At 45.1% G+C, this 19,023-nt stretch overlaps 1 protein-coding gene and 2 long non-coding RNA genes across 4 annotated transcripts in view; 1 reads left to right on the top strand and 2 right to left on the bottom strand.

Moving 5' to 3' along the window:
• The first annotated feature begins 4,068 nt into the window (after positions 1 to 4,068).
• Positions 4,069 to 7,767, top strand: LOC129387619 (uncharacterized). Its single transcript, XR_008614796.2, has 2 exons — positions 4,069 to 4,732; positions 4,794 to 7,767. It is a non-coding gene; the product is annotated as an uncharacterized lncRNA (long non-coding RNA).
• Positions 7,768 to 8,135: 368 nt separating this feature from the next.
• On the bottom strand, positions 8,136 to 11,758 carry LOC129387618 (uncharacterized). The gene is made up of 3 exons (XR_008614795.2): positions 10,904 to 11,758; positions 9,922 to 10,060; positions 8,136 to 8,918 (listed from the first exon to the last, which is right to left on the bottom strand). It is a non-coding gene; the product is annotated as an uncharacterized lncRNA (long non-coding RNA).
• Positions 11,759 to 15,306: 3,548 nt separating this feature from the next.
• LOC126541667 (uncharacterized) overlaps positions 15,307 to 19,023 on the bottom strand; it is a 55,707-nt gene continuing 51,990 nt past the window's right edge. For both annotated transcript variants that reach the window (XR_008614797.1, XR_007601700.2), the window contains one exon: positions 15,307 to 15,420. The gene's annotated coding sequence lies outside the window, so the exon portion shown is untranslated. The remainder of the gene's footprint in view (positions 15,421 to 19,023) is intronic.

Genomic DNA, 19,023 nt, shown 5'->3' with positions numbered 1-19,023 from the left:
CATCCGCATAAAACAAACCTGGATGCTGCTGTTCTACTACTGCACCCGCCTGTTTGTATGAGATTAAACCCGATATTACTTTCCTCTAGCGCCCTTTCCATCCTCACCATGTACATCATAAACAGCAATGGGGATGAAAGGCACTCCTGCCTCAGTCGCTTGTTGATATCAACTTTCTCCTAGTTCCTCATACCTCCCCATTCAATGCAAACGGTATATTCAAGGTAAATGTCTCTCAAAAGCTGTATACAATCATCGCCCAAGCCTTCCCCTTCCAGAGTATCCCACAAACTCTTGCGGTCTACGTTGTCATACACTCCTGTAATGTCTAAAAAGGCCACATATAACAGCCTCCTTTGTACTCTGGATATTTCAACACGCTAAGTAAGGACAAATAAGTTATCATCCAGACATTCTTCTGAAGCCATTCTAAAGTTCTCCCAAAATGCCATTATTCTCGGCCCATGCTCGTAGCTTTAACTTATAATTGCCTGAATTGCTAACCTGTATATTAGCGATGTAATGGTCAAATGTTTATATGAGTGAATTAGATATTTCTTCCCTTTGCCTTTATAAATTAAACTCATTCTACTTTGTCGCTAACTGTCTGATATTCGTATATCTTTTAAAAGTTTTCTACTGTTTTCAACAGAGATTCCTTACCTTTTGGTCCTAGTTAATCAGCCTAGCGGGAGCCTCGTCTAGCCCTGTGGCTGTGCGCTTCGGAATTTTCTCTTCGGCTTTCTTCCAGTTGACATTTGTCAGCACCAGCTCCTTTACCATCTGGTTCTCTTTCATGCTCTTTTTTCCTCAAATACAACCTCGTCATTGCCTTGGAAAGATTCGGCTGTTACTTTTCGGATGTAATTTAATGCCGCGTCCCCATCCAGTTTATTTCCATCTTCGTCTAGGATATGTTGTATTGTTCCAAACTTCCTGCCTAATAAGTTCATGTGGTTCCAAAGTATTCTAGGTGCGGTCCTTTTTTTTTCTTTCTCACTTATTTCTGACAACCAACGTTCACTTTCACCTTCTATCTTCGCTTGAACCACTATTTGAACCATAGCTTTTTTCTCCCGGTATGTTTCCCATTTTCTGGCTACTTCATTCTGCGGTAACTGTTTTTTTTTTTTTTTTTTTTTTTTTTGCCTGCCTGTGCTCTCGGGACGCTTTCTGCCGTTCGGTGATCGCTTCTCGTATCTCCCTGTTCCACCAGCTTTTTGGTTTCTTTTTTTCTTTCCAAAGAGCATGTTGCTTCTCTTTCCGTATTTCTGTCGTTATTAAACCGAGAAGCTCACTATATACTGTTGGAGTCGTTGGACGATCTCGCCGCTGCCACCATTTGAAGGAGTTGAAGGTCGTAGAGAGGAACTCGGTGAACAGGACTTATTTACATATTAACATCTTGAACAAGACATACATCGACAGTCTAGCGTGACTCCCAAATGGCGCCCGCAAGACTAACATACAGCAAACAGCTTACGAGCACACAGCTCACGAGTACATTTCGAGCATGACAACGAGCACTCATGCTCACTACGACGAGCACGCACACGCAGCCGACAACCGCTGCTTATAAGCACTTGCTCCCCCCTTGATTCCCAGTGGACGGAAACGTTCGTCCAGTCACCGTTCGACGTCACCGTTCGACGTCACCGTTCGACGTCACCGTTCGACGTCACCGTAGATGACCCGCCCATATGGAGGAGGTGGGCTCACATACTCGTGTTGCACACACACACAGGTGTAAAGGTCCGGAGCCGACGTCAGAGGGCTTCGTAGAACTCTGTTCTGTCAAGGGTGGCGCTGCCGAGTACCACATTCCTGAGCTGACCCCGCGCCACGTGGCTGCCGGTTATCCGCAGTTCTCTGAAGTGCGCCCCGTCTGGTTGGATTGGAACACGTGAAGCGGGCTGAAATAGCTGGCACGTTGCCACCCCGTACGGCTATTCCTAACAATACCCACTCTTCGTTTGGTCATTTGCCAAGTTTTTCCTGAAATCTTGTGACTATGTTTGTTATTTGCTCAGCGTTCAAATTTGGACTGGCCATGGTGGCCATGGTTCAAATTTGGATAACGGATAGACGGATGGATGGATGGATGCTATGAGCGTCCCCTTTGGAACGGGGTGGTGGGTTACGCCAGCAAGCTCTTGTTATTCCATTGCCTAATGCCCTACCTATGTTAAAAAAAGAAAAAAAATGAAAGGAAAAAAAAACGACCCACCATGAATTCCCATAACCAAACTTTCTGAACCCCTATTGTGAACTTTTTTTGCACACCTCCATTTTTGTCGTCTCCCTACTTTTCTTCCACCAATCTTCCAGTCGCGGCTTACAAATCTCCGACTGCGGACATGTTTACTTTCCCCTTGCTCTCGCTGAACGTAAGGGCTTCAAGGAGGCCAGAGATGCCTGAATCGACCGCTGGCCAGATATCTTCACATTCTAATAAAACATTTTCCATCGTTTCCCTATTTTTACCGCAGCGAGCGCATACTTCCTCCTTCTTATATATCGTTTTATAAGTGCGCCTTCTAAGGCATCCTGATCTCGTTTAGAAAAGTAGTGATCTTCCCTTGGAGTTGCCATAAATTGTTTCTTTCGTGATTTCGTATTTTTCCTCTGAAGTAGTCGCTCATAGCAGGCTTCTTTTCCACTGCATGCCGCCACTCATGAGATTATTTGAGCCTCTCCGACTTTCCACTTGATGCGGCGCGGCGGAGGCGAGCGCCATCTAGAGGTGTTGCAAGAAAACGGGCGCGCCGCTTCGTGGCCTCTGAGATTGGCGCGCGCGCTCAAATCTTGGAGGTCATGGCCGCCTTGTGAATGGTAGAAATGCTGGAAAAGGGGTTGGTGTTGGAGTATTCCCGTAGCAAAATGATGCTTTCACGTATACTCAAATTACAATCCGACGCTATCCGGTCTGTAGATTGCGTTCAGATTGTATTTTACGATTTTTCTGACGCATGTTACTTCGAGAAATTCAATTCAGTAACGCCTCTGCGCCAGTCGGATGACCTGCGTGCTTGCGGTTCGGAATTTTTCGCCAAGCGACGTCCGACATCGTATGTTTTGCGACACGGGGCCCTTAACGCTGTCGCGTTAAAGATGTCACCGGTCGCTAAATCTAGCGACAAAATCGCTAAAATGACAACAGTGTGAGGCGAAGTTGCACAGCGCTACACACTAAAATTAGTTTTACATTTAATTCTCTCATGCAAACATGTCGAGCGGCACGACAAGGAGTGTCGTTCGGGAACGTCTTGAAAAGAACCGATGCAGCTGTAGAGAAATACCGATATAAAAGTCTGTTTTTTTCCCTGGTGTTAACAGCGCAATTGGGCGGGGACACGAGACGTGAAGAGGACACAACTTCTTGCGCCCGCAAGAAGTGGTGTCGCAAGAAGTAGAGCGTACTCCTGAGCAAGAAGCTGCTTAAAGCAAAAGCGAAAATGAGATGAAAGAATGGTGAAGTTAGACTTGCATGGTGGAACACTCCATGTAACTAACACAGCTTCGCTGTTCGTCCATCTTCACGTAATGGAAGGGGTGGTGATTTTTTTTTTTTTTTTTTTTTTTTACCGATGCTTCGCCACTAGGCCCGACACGCAGGTTTCCTGCCAAGGGGAGCGAAGCGATTCAGCGGCCGCACACCAATGCAAAATGAAACTTTGTTACTGCGAATTCAGTTTTACTGTAAAACATTAATTTGCAGGTTATACTTAAGTTTTTGTTCTTGGCTGGGCGGCGCACATGCAGGGCGTGCCCGAGTGGCATGTAACCTGCCGTCGCCGACGGCCGCGACCATGTCAGAGCGCCGAAGACGCACTGCCACCATTATGCTACGTACGCCACAGTGACACGGGCCACCCGTTGACGACAAACAGCCGCTTCGCCATTACGGACTCTGCATCAGCCGTTTATGATCCCGTTTGTACGGAAGGTTAAGCGGTGTTTATTTGTGGCGGAGGGAGCAGGCAATGCACACAGTCCTTCGTAGCACCAGGGTGGTAGTCCCTACGCAAACGCATATTTGAAGCAAGAGTCCCCAGGAAAGTCTCCAGCAGGGGCCGTATTCTGTAGCGGTTCCTTTGGGAACCGGTTCCCTTTGGCTGTTACGTCTGGATTACGTCACTCGGAGAAGAGTGGAACGGGGCGGCGTGAGGGGAACCAATCAACGAGCGGCGGTCTGCCGGAAGATCACGTCATCATTTTTGTTTGTACTTAGGGGACGGTATAGCAATTGAAGGATGTTGCTGGTTTGATAAAAAAACATTGGTTTGTATAGAACACTTGCAAATATATTTTCAGTAATAAATGCTAGCTTGCGGCGCAGACCGCTACTGGTAGTTGTAATTTTATTTGTGTTGTTTTCTTATTTAGTCGCTAGGTGGTGTGCCATACGTTATGCAAACAAGTTGCCTCGCTTTGTTTACGTTTTGGACTTGCCAGTTAGCGCGCCGAATCCGAAACTGGGTCCTCATGTTTGAGCGAGGCCGCGCGATATACTCGTGTCATTTGTTGAAGAGCACCCCTACCTTGCGAAGGCGTCGTGTGTGCTGGGTCAACAGCTGACGGCGGCGCGGAAGGAGGAGCTCTGGCAGCCAGTGACTGCCTTGCTGAATGCTGAGGGCCCGGCAGTGAAAACTGCAGCCCAATGGCGCGGCGTGTGGAAGAAAGATGTGTATAACGCCCGCCGTGATGCAGCCGCCTTGCACGCCCAAAGCAGGTAAGCACACTCGTTGACGGAGCTTTTGCGCACCATATTCTAACAAACGTGTTAATCACAGAGGAACCGGAGGAGGCAGCCTGCCCGGACCGCGAGGGCGCGTCCTCTCCCTAGTTGGAAGGGCGAGCGCCATCGGAGTCTGCCCGCCGTTCTTCGAGCCCGACGAAGAGGTGAACATCAGCGCATGGGTTTCAATAGGTCAACGCCAAGTCGACGCGCTGTCGCGATTTATGGCAACACACACGCTTTTAATTTTTCAACTTTGCCCCGTGCGGTCCGTTTATGGAACGCACTACCAGATACCATTGCATGCCAATATAAACACACTGCATTTCGCAATCTGCTAAACGATCAATATGCCGTTTCAACCGTCTAAACACGTCATGTCTTTTGTAATTTTCTTGCATTTTTTCTACAAGTTAAAGAATTTCAGTGGTCCCAATTTCTTTACAATACTTACTACTGTATAACATGCAAAAATGTTTACAATGTTATTATGCTATTATGTTGTTGTTTACCATTTATTGTTATTGCTCTACATATTGTATTTGCTAATGTAATAATTTTCCATGTTCTGTGCGTACTCCTTTCATTATGCTGCAGTTTATTTCTTTCCCGATTCCATACTAATATGTTACCGTATTTCCCCATTTACACTATACCTTCTCGAAGGCCTGTAAGGTACATGTAAATAAATAAATAAATATTTACAATGTTTGCAGATGACTGTATAGTATATAGGGTCATCAACAGCGAATCTGACCAAAAAGCACTACAACACGATTTGGATTTGATTGCCATATGGTGTGAAAAATGGAAAATGTCACTGAATGAGAAAAAGAGTGTCCACGTCACCTTTACCTGGAAGAGCTCATACGACAGCAATCGTAACACTATAAATAATGCTACTCTTGAACAAGTGTCAGAATATAAATACTTAGATGTATTTTTTTCTGCTGATCTAAGGTGGAACAGACACGTTACTCATGTTACGAACAAGGCTGTCGGAGCATTAGATTTTTTGAAACGTAACTTTAGTAGCTTGCCACAGAAACTTAGGGAGCAACTGTATTTCACACATGTGCGCAGTACACTGGAGTATGCGTGTGTTTGCTGGGATCCATATGCTACAGAACTTGTAGATAAACTAGAAAAAATGCAGAACAGGGCAGTTCGGTTTGTCCTTGGCAATTATGACAGGATGCTTAGCATGACAGAAAGCAAAAAAGCATTAAATTGGCATCTTCTTGAACACCGTCGCCGAAATCTCAGATTAAAATTTCTTCATAACATATACCACTCTAATACGGGGATAGCCAGGTAATTGTATTTTCAGCCGCCCACATATGTTTCTAAAAGGCGAGATCACAAATTAAAAATATGTGAGATTCCTTTTGACCCTCTATTGCATGAATTATGAAAGTCATTTTTTCAGCTTTCATTATTGATTGAATGAACAAACATGACTGTAATAATAAAGATAAAGCTTTGTGCCAAATATGGCACACCATGAAGATGGCTGAGCGCTCTTGCTGCCATGGGCGGAAAACAAAGCTTCACGGATGGTGGCCTTTTAATGTGATGTGGGGAATGAAATGAAACAGTTGTTTGCTGCGTTCAGGCACAGATGAATGTTTCACTTCTTCTATCTTACCAACGACTTGTTTGTGCAAGGTGGCCGCTTACATCTTTGTTTCTTCTCGTCAAATTCTGGCCAGTGGCTGACTTGGTCAGATCGGTCGTCTTTGGGTGGCATTGCGGCCGCTGGTCCCTGTGCTTTTTTGACTTGAACATGGAATTCGATGTCCTGACTAGAAGTCCTTCCTGGTCGCTAGTTGGGTAGGCACTTGTTATGCGAGGTAAGGCATTCTGCAATTTCTGCTTTTAATTGAGCCAGCGGTAGTACTTGTCTCCTCCTAAGCTGCTCCTGCACCCTCCTGTACAATACGCATGCTGTTAGTACCGATAAGTCTAGCATAGGCGTAAAAATTCGAAAGTGCCATTTCTTCGACATCTGATATGTATGCAGTAAAGTCCAAACAGAGAGTCCAGCAGGTCGACACCACCCATGTGCCTGTTATGGACCTTTACTACTCTGGGGCAATCAATTTCGCGAAACACCTTGGCGGAGGTAAACCAGCGCTGAGTCTTTTGGACTGGATCTCTCCCATCAAAGCTCGACAGAAATGTCACGGCGCGGTTGTCGTATCAACGCACACACGATAACTCTACGTCATCTATCGCGCTTGTGAGTGCCTCTGAAGCACCACTTCCTTTACATTTCAGTTCCTTTTCACTTTTCAGGCGGCTGTTTGGTAGACAATTCGCCCTCACCGTACCGATCGTCAAAATTACATCTTGTGATAGAGTGACCTGCAGCTTCGGGCTATTGAACAGATGGCAGCACGTTACCATATGTTGTATTTCAAGTTCATACTGTGCCAAATATGGCACACACCGATTTCGGTTTCTCTGCTGTAGTTGCAGGCAAAATTGAGAAAACTAGTAACTGCCTTGAATTGGCGAGGCCAAAAAATATGCCAAAATAATTTTTCTACGTTTCTGCGGTCGAACTTTTCAGAGAAAAAAAAAAACCAATTGCTCGTGTTTGCCCCCTCCGAGTTTCACGTCGCATCCCAAAATCTACTTCACCTCTGTTTTGCGTATCACTCAAGAGATGGCAGCACTTGCCCATAATAAGTGCGCATAACTACGAGATTTACTCTGACGGTATCACATTCTCAACTGGGAATCTCACACATGCGAAAAAGAATGGTAACCGGTATGTGCCAAATATGGGACGCCATGCAATAGAGGGTTAAAAGTGACGCTTTCCGCTACTCTTTCTATGTTCGTACTATAAGAGACTGGAATACTCTACCACCTGACACTGTCTGTATTTGTTCAAATGATGATTTCTTCCATGCTTTATGAGTGTAATTCTGAGTGTTCATTTATATGAGTTGTACCCTCCCTGCTGTAATGCCTGAATGGCGAAGCAGGTACCCAATGAATAAAATGAATAAATAAAGAAATGTTTCATTGTCACGATTTTGTTTACATTGTTGCACCTTGTTAAGCAGCAATTACGAGCATTATGTGAAATCATGTGTGCAAGAAATGCAATGTTGAAGCAACTCTTGAGTTTAAACAAAGCAGTAGTAAGCATGAGTGTCTGCTATTTAACGAAATCCTGCTCCAATAAGTGCTTGACATGTCTCGTTTGTTGCTATACGTTTCAATATGTGCTATACAGATTGCTGACGACATTTCAGTTGCTGTGTAACTCGTGCTGCTCTTGCGTGTCACACATGAACAGACATCTTCAGCTTTGGAACAATGCATACTGCACAGTAAAATAGGCATTGCAAAGCAATATTCAACAATGCAAGATTGGTTGCCATTCACCTTGGAAATAACCTTTATTTAAAGAAAATTCCCTGGCGAGACAATATTCAAAAGCACAGTGAACAAAGCAAAGGAGTAACATAATGGCACATGGTTATTTGTCACTGCATGTGCATCTGTCATGCTCAACATAGACAAATCATGTGCTTTCCACTACTGCAGTATGCAGCATACTATGATTAGCCACATGTGAGCACACGCAATGTGTTATGTTGAAGTGCACGGCCTATTTACTTTTATGATAATAAAAATAAAACATGTTACACCAGCACATGTCTCCACCTCATTTGCCAGCGAATGCGCCGGCACACACTTTGCAGGTAGGCAATGCGCAAATTTCTGGGCAGCCGAAACACACCAACTATGGATTCACGCACCGCACGGCCTCTTTGAAACAAAGCTCGAGAAGGCTGTACAGGGTGCGCCTGTGGTGGCACCTGTACTTGAAGCGTCACTTGTGCCTGGGCTGGCTCCTGTGCGCTGTCGTCATGTGCACCGTCGTCACCTGGGTCGTCTGGCAGAGGCACGCCTGCTGCAAGGCAGAGGTTATGCAGCGCTGCACAAGCTGCAACAATAGTGGCTGCTTTCTGAGGCGAGTAGTGGAGCACCCGATACCTCTGCAGGCATCGGAAGCGGCTCTTGACGACTCCTATGCACCGCTCAACGGCATTTCGCATTGATGCGTGTGCCTCATTATAGCGCCCCTCTGCCGTGAGGCGATTTGGGTGACCAGGCACAGGAGTCATGATCCATGGCTCTAGCGGGTACCCAGAGTCCCCTGTAAAGTGTTGCACGTCAGTGAACGAACGTGGATACATTAAGGCACAATGCAAGAACACAGTCTACGCCAGGGCCCTTTTACAACAGCAGCGGGTCTTGGATTTATTGTTGCAATATCTATCGAACATTGACCTTCCCAGAAAGTTGTAAAGAAAGTTCGACACATTTTAAAGAAAAGCCCAATTTCACCTGTTGTCTCGGCTGCAAATCTCATTCTCGGGTTAAGTTGGACATGTAATATTTATTTCATACTCGTGGTTTTCTGCTCCGCTCATCCCATTTGCTTCTCCCTAAATGTACATCCTCCACTAAAACTAATTAGCTCTTCTCTCTTCAGAAGTGTTATTTTATAAAACACTTCTAAGGTCTACTCTCGAATATGCTGCCAGTATCTGGGATCCTTACTCTACTTTTCGTACCTCTTCTCGTGAAGGTACCCGAACTCGAGCTACCCGTTTGATCCTTTATAATCACTCCAGCACCACATGTCGCTGCAACAAAAAAAATTGCAGACATTGTGACACAAAGAAAAATAGCACAACTTGCACTATTCTACAATATATACTACACCGATCACTAACGTCGATGCCGAAAGTTTCACGCACACGCTTATTCCTTCTTTCCAAGGACAGTGACCAGGAACCAGCTACCCGAGTCCATTGTCACCAACCCTTTTCCATCATACTTGAAAACTGCCATTTCGACGTGTTCTGTAGAATTACACCCCTCCCTGTAACGCTCCACGTGGCATTCAGTGTATTGAAATTAATAAGTAAATAAACAGAATAACATGTCAGCTGTTGTATACATGCTGGTAAAAATATCTGCCTTCTAAGAGAGACATGTTTCTCTCGATAGTCGCTGCAGGTTCATTAGGTACTGCTACATTCACAACACATTTCTAGCAAATCACGCTTTCTTAAAGCTTGCTAGGATGCAAAACTATTTGACTGTGTATGTTTTACATGTGGAAGAAGCACTGCTACTTTAGGTGCACTTACCAAGCAAGACTTCTCCATGAAGTAACAGGCCACGAGTGAGGCGGCGGCGAAATGCAGAATGCCTCCAAACGAAATAATCGTGGCACTATCCCGGAAACCGTGGGTCAATTGCCAGGATATTCAGCTTTGCATCACACACCTCGTAAGAGAAAGCAAAGAGAAGGTGTCAATGCCACTGCAACAAATATCTGGCACAAACTTTTGCTTACAACACTACTTGCCAATCAGTTACTGTTCAGTCAGCCAACACAATTACAGAAAAGGAGATATCAACATACGCAGTAAGCAGTTGAACTAATCATCAGCATGATAACAATGTTATCTACAAATGCAATGTTGGCATGTGTACATGTGCTCATGTATGGCGTGCGGTCACAACACAATGTGCAAAATAATTCCTCTGGTTTCTTCCGTCCATATTGTACAAGATTCTGCTAGAGAGTGCCACCTGTGTTTTTTTCTTGTTTTTCCAGACAAGGTGCCTATTACAAGCGAAAGAACGCGGAAGTGGCAGCATGTGCCGTATTAACAGCTAGAGCAAATGGGTGTCCACACATTCTCATTCTCCCTCACACCATTTTCATTGATGGGATGCTCCTTTTCACGTTTACAGTCTGTTGGCCACAATGCTTTAGTTTTACGTCGAATAAGAATCACAAGGGCTCGTCTTCTGTTAGGATCGCTCGCAGACGAAGACTCCCTTCACTGCTACGGCGTCTATTCCGGTTTAAGTCGCGCGTAATGTGTTTACATTGTAGCATCGAAAAGGCTATTCAACTGTGATTAGAGAGCACTGAAAAAGTGCGGCCGGGTTCTATTGCCAAGATCAAAGTCGTCATTACACATACAACACAAACGCTACTTTCTCGAATAGGAACGCAAGTATTACCGGCAATTGATGAAAAATAACGAAACGAAGTTTTTTACAACGTGCACTCGCGCAATCACATATCGAAAATATTTGTCAATGAACAATACTCACGACCATGCAGTTGAGGGCGTAATACCCTTTACGGCTCCAGTACGATTCCGTTTCGCCGGGGCCGAGCTTCTTAGGGCGAACGATGGCTATCAGACTCCCGTCCACACATCCTAGAACTCCTGGAATTTTTCCACGGCTAAGAAAGCCTTCCTTGACGGCGGCTTTCTGTTGCGCCGTGGATGGGAATCTAACCCATCCTTTTTCTTTGCCCACAACCGTAATGGCCTTGGCGACGGCTGTAATGATCCGGCTGATCGAAGGCTGCGACAGTGCAATCGCTTCTTCATTCCCGACGCACTGTTGAAAGCTCCCGGTGGCAAAAAACCGCAGCGCGCACAGCACTTTCATCGTAATGTCGACACCACGAAATCTTTGAGGTCCGAGATGTCCTTCCAGCTCATCGCAAAGACGTCACACTATGTCTTTGGAGAGCCTAAAATGCCTTCGAAACTCTTCTTCGGCCATGCCGAACGCGTCGCGTCGTTGCCTCTCGTCGCGTCGTTGTCTTTCGGCACTCCCCAGCAACACAACCAAAGGAGCCGCCATTGCCGTCTCTGTCTCGTCTCGTCTAGGTGCCGGCTCGTCAGCTGGCGCGAGGTTAGCCGGCAGCCACGGTTGCCCTAGCAACCCTCGACATCATGCTCGCCCCCGCGCGCGACCCTCGAGAGAACCACTTCTCCGCGGTTCCTCTCCTAGCAGGGAACCGGTTCCTTTCCAGAAGATTGGCAACCTGTGTGACGTCATCAAAATTTGTCGTCCCGCCCACCAGGGATGACGACAACGAAACGCCGACCAATGGCAACAGCCCAAAGGAACCGGTTCCCAAAGGAACCGCTACAGAATACGGCCCCAGGCTTCGCAAAAATCCCCAGATGTCCCTTTCGCAACTCACGCATGCGCACGACGTTCGGGCAAGTACGAAACAGAAGCTGTCGTTGCACAATCACCGGTGTCGTTGCAGCGTCATGAAAATTTGGTCATGACGTGACGCCAGGATACGGCACCCGTGGTGCCGTATACGAAAAAAAAAAAAAAGGTTTGGTATCGTATTAAAATGTTTCCCGACCTTTACACTTGCTAAGCATCGTACTCTTACGTGCAAGGGTTGTGGAGTTGCTACGTGAAAAATGTAACTGTACTCATTTAGTTATAGCAATCATATCTCTCTTTTGTTCGTTGTCCCTCCTAAATTAATAGGCAGCACACTACCCACCTGCATGCGTTCTGAATGGCTGCCAAGAGTGCAGAGGGATGTCCAATTTCACGTGCATTAGGGTCTTAGCTTGTTCGCAAACTCCCAGATGATACATTTTAGATCACTCAAGTCATGGACGGCAGTAGCAAAGCTGGTGGCGACATCTCACGCCGATTTCTCAAACTGCAAAGCGTTTGACAACGTTTTGTTGCATCAGTGTTTGACGGAAAATCGTATAAGTACGGCACATTAGCGACTATGTTGCTACAAACACTTTACAGCAGTTAAGTAGCATATACAAGTCTCTGCAGCATTCGTTTTGCGTGCTCTCCGATTAGACACTGCATCACCAAGAGGTTGTTACCAGCTTTGCAGTTGGCATGCACTTCTCGTGTAACCTGCTGCTGCACGACCGCACTAGTGCACAAGCAAACTTAAAGGGACACCAAAGGAAAACAATAAATCAGTTTAGACTGATAAAGCATTGCTTGAGAACTCTGCAGGCGGTCATTTCAAAATAATAGTTTGATTAGATGAGAAAATGAAGGTTAAAGTACCGATATTTGAATTTCGCGCCTAAATCCCTACGCCGGTACGTCAGTGTGACATCAGGGATTCCGAAGTATGTTTTCGTATTTGGGCAGCGTTGGCTCAGTAAAGGTTCCCCAATCTTGCAAAGTCTAATATTTGGTTCCTTTAGAATACTACACAGATAGATTATGGGGTTTTACGTGCCAAAACCACTCTCTGATTATGAGGCACGCCGTAGTGGAGGACTCCGGAAATTTCGACCACCTGGGGTTCTTTAACGTGCACCTAAATCTAAGTACACGGGTGTTTTCGCATTTCGCCCCCATCGAAATGCGGCCGCCATGGCCGGGATTCGATCCCGCGACCTCGTGCTCAGCAGCCTAACACCATAGCCACTGAGCAACCACGGCGGGTTGAGAATAGACATTTAGCGTGTCCGGTATTCGGGCAAGCGCGGGCGGTTTTCCGGTTTAGCGGGGGCGTCAACGCGAGCGGCCAGATTGGTGGCGCCAGCTGGTGGCGCAAAGCTCAACCACACAAACATAGAGCTAATGACTATATTCTGCTTAGCTGCTGGCGTAATCGTGTTCACAATTACGCCGCTGCCAAAAATTTGCGCGAGTGGCGAAGCAGGATATGGTGAGTTACTGCAGTTTTAGCTATGCGTTTGTCTGGTTGAGCTCTACAACACCAGGCGGCTTCACCGCTCACGTTTACTAGAGTTACTGTATATGCTACCACAGGCTACCTGCGGTAGCATATACAGTAACTCTAACGTTTACGCCCCGACCATCCGGTAATCCGCCCAAACCGCTCCCGTTTACCGGAATAGCATACAAGCTAAAGGTCTCTATTACTACACAGTCTATCTGTACCGCTAAATGAGTAAATAGGCCCTAGAATACGCTATCAAAATTCATGACGTCACAGCAGCCTGGTGCGGGAAGTTCAACGAGGCGTCGCCACGTGTATTTCGCTTTTGCGCTTTTTCTTGCTTACTAAGTGTCTTATCGTGGTAAGATCGGTGTTTGTGCTGTTGTAGAAGGGTAATTTAATGATGCACAAATTATTTTTCTCTTTAGTGTCCCTTTAAGCTCTCTATCTTCGGTGATCTTTCCTCGCCGGCTAACCAGTTATCGCTCGACATAAGACGCGCGTAGATGTGTTGAAACATTTCCCAATGTTGTCGCACACTGTATAGCGAAACAATCGTAAGTTTCCATTTAGACTGCATACGCGATGCGCATAGTAGGGCGCCTCGAGGTCATCGAGCACCGTAGCGAATAGGACGCACAGTGCTCGGCGATTAGTCGCGATATTGGGACCGCATGCGGCCGGCGAGTGCTGGGTGATCGCGGAGGGGCCTAATCGAATCGCGATGCATCAGAAAGGGCTCTCGCTTTCATGCGATACAAAGAAGTATCGGCCCACTGTCTCCAGCGCCCACCGGTGGCGCAAAAAGTGCCGGCAACCACACGCTCAGAGTATCAATCGCCGAGCACTGTACATTCCTGAACATACGCGAGCGCTAGTGATTACACTGGGAAGAGTCATGAATAGGCGACGCACTTGACCCATAGCTAAAAATTTCAACGTTTGTACACGCCGCTAACGTTGAGTTTCCAGTTTCACTTCGTAAGGTAAATTCGTGACTCGCTTTGGCACTGTCTCGCTCTTCACCGTCACAATCCATATATATTTTTTACGCTAACACAGTCCACCCGGTTATTCCGACTGACAGGAATGACGTAATTAACCATGCACAGGAACTAAAACATGCCCCCGTATGAAACGCGCGCCCACTTTATGTCCAAAGTAGAAAACTAACGTAGAAATGACACCAAAGCTGAATAAAGTTTAATGAGCACCCATTTTAGCAACAAGAATTTGCAAGGATCGAATATGTATTGCACAATGCCGGCGAGCTTCCCAAAATAGCTCTGCCACATGGCTTTTTAAAGTCCGCTTCGTTGCAGTACATCTTTGTTACGCTGCGAAGCATACGAACACAGAGGCGATTTCGGTTTCGTATCGGACTGCACCACGCACGCTAATTTTGGTCGTTTCTCCAGGAGGAAAAAAAAAAAAAAAAACCCGCACTAGAATCGGGCAAATGCTCTAATAACACTAGTTTTTGGTTGAAAATTTTCCAAAATATGCGTTTTCGACGGGATATATATCGAGTCTAGCACAGCACAATTGACAATGCAGTAATTTTGATCTCCTATGCTTTCCTACAGAATAGCTTATGAATGTAAGATTACATAAAATCATTTGCACAATCTGTGCTTCCATTATGTGACATGCTAGGTTTTGGTCAGCGTGGTGAGTGGTTGCAGAAACTAGACTTGTTCAGTGGTAAATAGGTTCAGACCTGCAATGATTTCCATGCAGTAAATAATCATACAAGTATGAGACGTTACCTTGAAATACACGATACCCCCCCCCCCCCCCCCCCATACCCACACCTTCCACTACATTTAGGTCTAAAATGTAAGAAGCAACTGAAGTCTCTCTAGCCTCTGTAGTGTGGCCTGCTACATATGAAATGGAGTACAGTAGTTCGATTGGCATACTATTGTGTTAGTACTATGGCACCCCAAAGGGTGCAAGCTTGTGGTGGCACGAAAGGCTGGATGCAGCAATGTGCCCCGTGCAGAGCTAGATGACCACCAAGAAACCTCCATATGATCTTTATTTTTGACACGAGCAATTAAGGTGCTACAGGGGACTTGTGCCCATTGCCGGTCTTGGGGACCTTGCCAGGCCAACATGGTTGACAGGCTGCCATCTGCACAAAGCCCACCAATAGAAAGTAATGCCGTTAAACACAACCTTGCGCACAATTCGCCATGCTTATTGACCTTAGTCAAACAATAGTGAGACAACCGCAAGCCTAAGGTCATGTTACTTGGACAATGGGGTTGCCCTTTAAACAAAATATATATATATGTTTTTTTGGATTCTGCCCAGCAATTCACTATACAGATCGATTTGACAGAAATTCTGTGCACACGAAGTTCTTCCAAGTGTTGGCATGCTGCTTCTCATAAGCCACCAGTACGACATCCACATGTGACCTGTCGCAACAGATATAGACAACTGACTAAGGGCATCATCCAAGTGCCGGCTCAAAAGCTACAATGTACGCTCAGTATCCAGTTTCAATTCTTATGCAGCCTTAACATGATGCTGGCCACCTGCTTCAGTCACAGCAAGCAGTCAAATCTAGAACAGTGGTGTTCGTTCAACCTAAATAATTATCAGAAAGAAAACCAAACGGCAACATTCATGTGGTCGAATGCTTTTAAACAAAGTGCTTGGAGCCTCCGACATCATTCGTTATACAGGTCACTTTACTGTAAAGATCACGCACCACACAGCTCACAATAGAACTGGGACAGAATCATTCCTGCGTTATACAGGTCATTTTGTTGTAATAGCACTCGACTGTAAATTTCAAGAAAGCTGAAGCTAGAGCAAGCATAAAGACTTCCCCGACATTCCCTCGCGATTTTTTACTGCTCCAGATTTTCTGCATACAATAACAATCCTGCTGAAAACACAAGAATACGGTATGTGGTATTAGCCACAGGTATCTTAAGAGGAAGCTTTAGCTTGGGCCCAACTCCAATGCAGCCTATTCAAACACATGTAGAACGCAATAACACTTTTCCGAGATAACCCCTAGACCGATCTTAATGAAAATTGTTGCATTTGAGAGAGAAAAATTCTAGTGACTGTTGGAAGCGAAATAGGGCCTGAATTTTGTTAAAAGATTTTTAAAGAATTCGAAAGTGCAGAAGAAAGATAAGACGCACAAAGTTTACTAATTAATAGCCCAGCTTTAAGAACAGATATTGTGGTTCTGTAAATGGCATCTATTAGAATATTCAAAGCGGACAAATTTGATATGTGAATTTATATCTTACGTGAATTTCTTACGTTGTGTACAGGGTTCTGCGAAAGCTGTATTCCCATATTACTGATTTTTTTTAGATTCACGTAACATATCAAATTTTGTCTGCTTTAGATTTAGTACTATCAGAATTCACAGAACTGTGATATCCTTTTTCCTTGATGAGTTACATGGTTGTAAACTGGAGTTTCATTTTCTGAAAACTTTAGATTTTTGCCAATTTTTAATAAAAAAGTTGATGACCTATATAAAAATTTGAAACAAACAGTTGCTACATTTTCAGTTTTTCTTTTAAATGCAACAAACCTTGTCAAATTTGGTACAGTAGTTACCGAGAAAAACAAATTCTCCTTTTACATGTATTTATCGACAGGAGCACCTGAGCTAAAGCTAAAGTTATACTGTGTTCTTGTGACACAGCGGCAAGTCTGGACTGCAGCCCTGATTATGATGAAGTCTCATCCCATACGAAACTACTTTCGTTATATCCAGTATTTACAAGCATACACAAGCCAGCCAATCTCCTTTTGGCTGTGATGGCTTGTCAGCAGCTTGCTGTGGCAACACATGGCACCCAAACAACACTGAACTACTATTGCACTGTTGCTAATATGCAGCCACGAGATCAAACAAAACCAGAAAGCTGGCTGGCAGTTTGCAAGTCAAGTCAGCCAAGCCATCTTTTTTTTTTTTGGTCAAAATGCACATCCAGAAAGTGCTGTTTGAATTTGCTCTTGCCAACATTGGTAATTTGGATACATAGAAGAGTGCCTAAAAGCCTGAATAAGTGCAAAACTTAATTTATCTCTGTACTTTCCTTATTAATGTGAGCTTATTATACACGTGGCTTTAAAATCTTAAAGCCTTGCCAAACAAATACGCATGTGCATGTGACCAGCTTGTTTTTCAGCTATTTTCATGCTACAGATAAAGTACGGTGAATACTTGCACCAAATCTCCATACCCTGGCACCAGGGCTAAAAACGAAAATTGAATTGTGGGGTTCTACATCGCAAAACCACGATCTGATTACGAGACACGCTGTAGTGGCCTCTTCGGAAATTTGGACCACCTGGGGTTCGTTAATGTGCACCTAAATCGAAATACACAGGTATTTTCGCATTTCGCCTTGAAATGCGGCCGACGTGGCCAGGATTAGACCCTGTGACCTCGTGCTTAGCAACCCAACACCACACCCTGGCATCCGATGGCCGAATGATTCCAGGTTTCTTTGCAAGTGTTAGTGCCCAACTAATCCATTGCTTTATCAACACCTTTGTTGGTGCAGACATCTAGGGTAGAGTTGGCACCATATAAAAATTCTTGATGAATTTAGGTGGCAAAATCTTAAGAGTAGGGAAAAAGAAAGCCACCTGAAACCAGGTCTCCAATGTAAAATAAAGCCCAGCCAGCCAAACACCAGATTTAATTCGTTGATATCTTATATCAAGGTGCAGAAAACCTTGTTAATATGTACTCACTTGATAAGTAGTTGCAGTTTAAATATAGAGGAAATTAAACGTCCACCCTGCCGCCATCGAACTTAATGTATTGGCTCACCATTTAACACAGTCACTTACGTTACTGCATGCCAAACAGTGTGCAGTATTTACTGATATCTTTAGACATGTAGAAACCCAGAATCGTGGCAATGTCGTGTGTGCAGATCATAGATAGTGAATTTGTGGCGTACAGTTCATTGACTGCAATCCCCAACGATAGTGATGTCAAACTATGGTGGTCATGACGTGTTTGCCGATTCCATAGCTTCTGGTGCTTCCATGTTGTTCACGATGGTGATGTAGAAGCAGGTGATGGCACTTCTGTCTCCGTCCAGGTGCATGCGTTTACCATCATGAGGGCATTCGCACAGGAGTGGGGCCTGGTGGAGGAAGTGGCTCACGGCCTTGCCGAGTATGAATGGGAATGTAGGTCAATCTCTAATATAGGCCGGCCCTTTGCTTTGAGGTGGAAAAAATTCTGCAATTCAGTTTGCAGAATATACTTTATTCAATCAATTTTCTCATTTGTCATTCAAGACAAGAACCACACGTGTGCTTGCTTTTGACAACCTACATTTGCATCATTATTGGTGTGTTCAAGCCTCTTATTATGCACGACTAGGACTGCATGACACTGTCCAAATGATTGACACACACTGGGCACCTGAGGTGCACACGCAGTGATGAAATTACTGCCTGCCACTTATTTGTTTTGATGGTCTCCTGCCGGCAGCAGTTCAGCACGTTCAGCTTTTTCACGCCATGTTTACAGACTGCAGTGGCTAATGCGACCTACCCCACACTGTCAATTTGTACTGGCAAGTAGTTGCGTCGCAGACTTAGTACAAAACACTAAAAGCTCATCTGCTTTGCATACACTCCTCTGAAGAAAAGACAAGCCTTTCTGTTTCATGAAGCGACACAGTCGCAAGTTACTTACGCCACCTATTCAATTATAAATATCTGCCATTAC

This window comes from Dermacentor andersoni, chromosome 2 (genome assembly GCF_023375885.2).
Source record: "Dermacentor andersoni chromosome 2, qqDerAnde1_hic_scaffold, whole genome shotgun sequence".
NCBI classification, from domain to species: domain Eukaryota; kingdom Metazoa; phylum Arthropoda; class Arachnida; order Ixodida; family Ixodidae; genus Dermacentor; species Dermacentor andersoni.
Note: the sequence above shows the minus strand (reverse complement) of the source record. Positions and strands in the feature narration are given on the sequence as shown.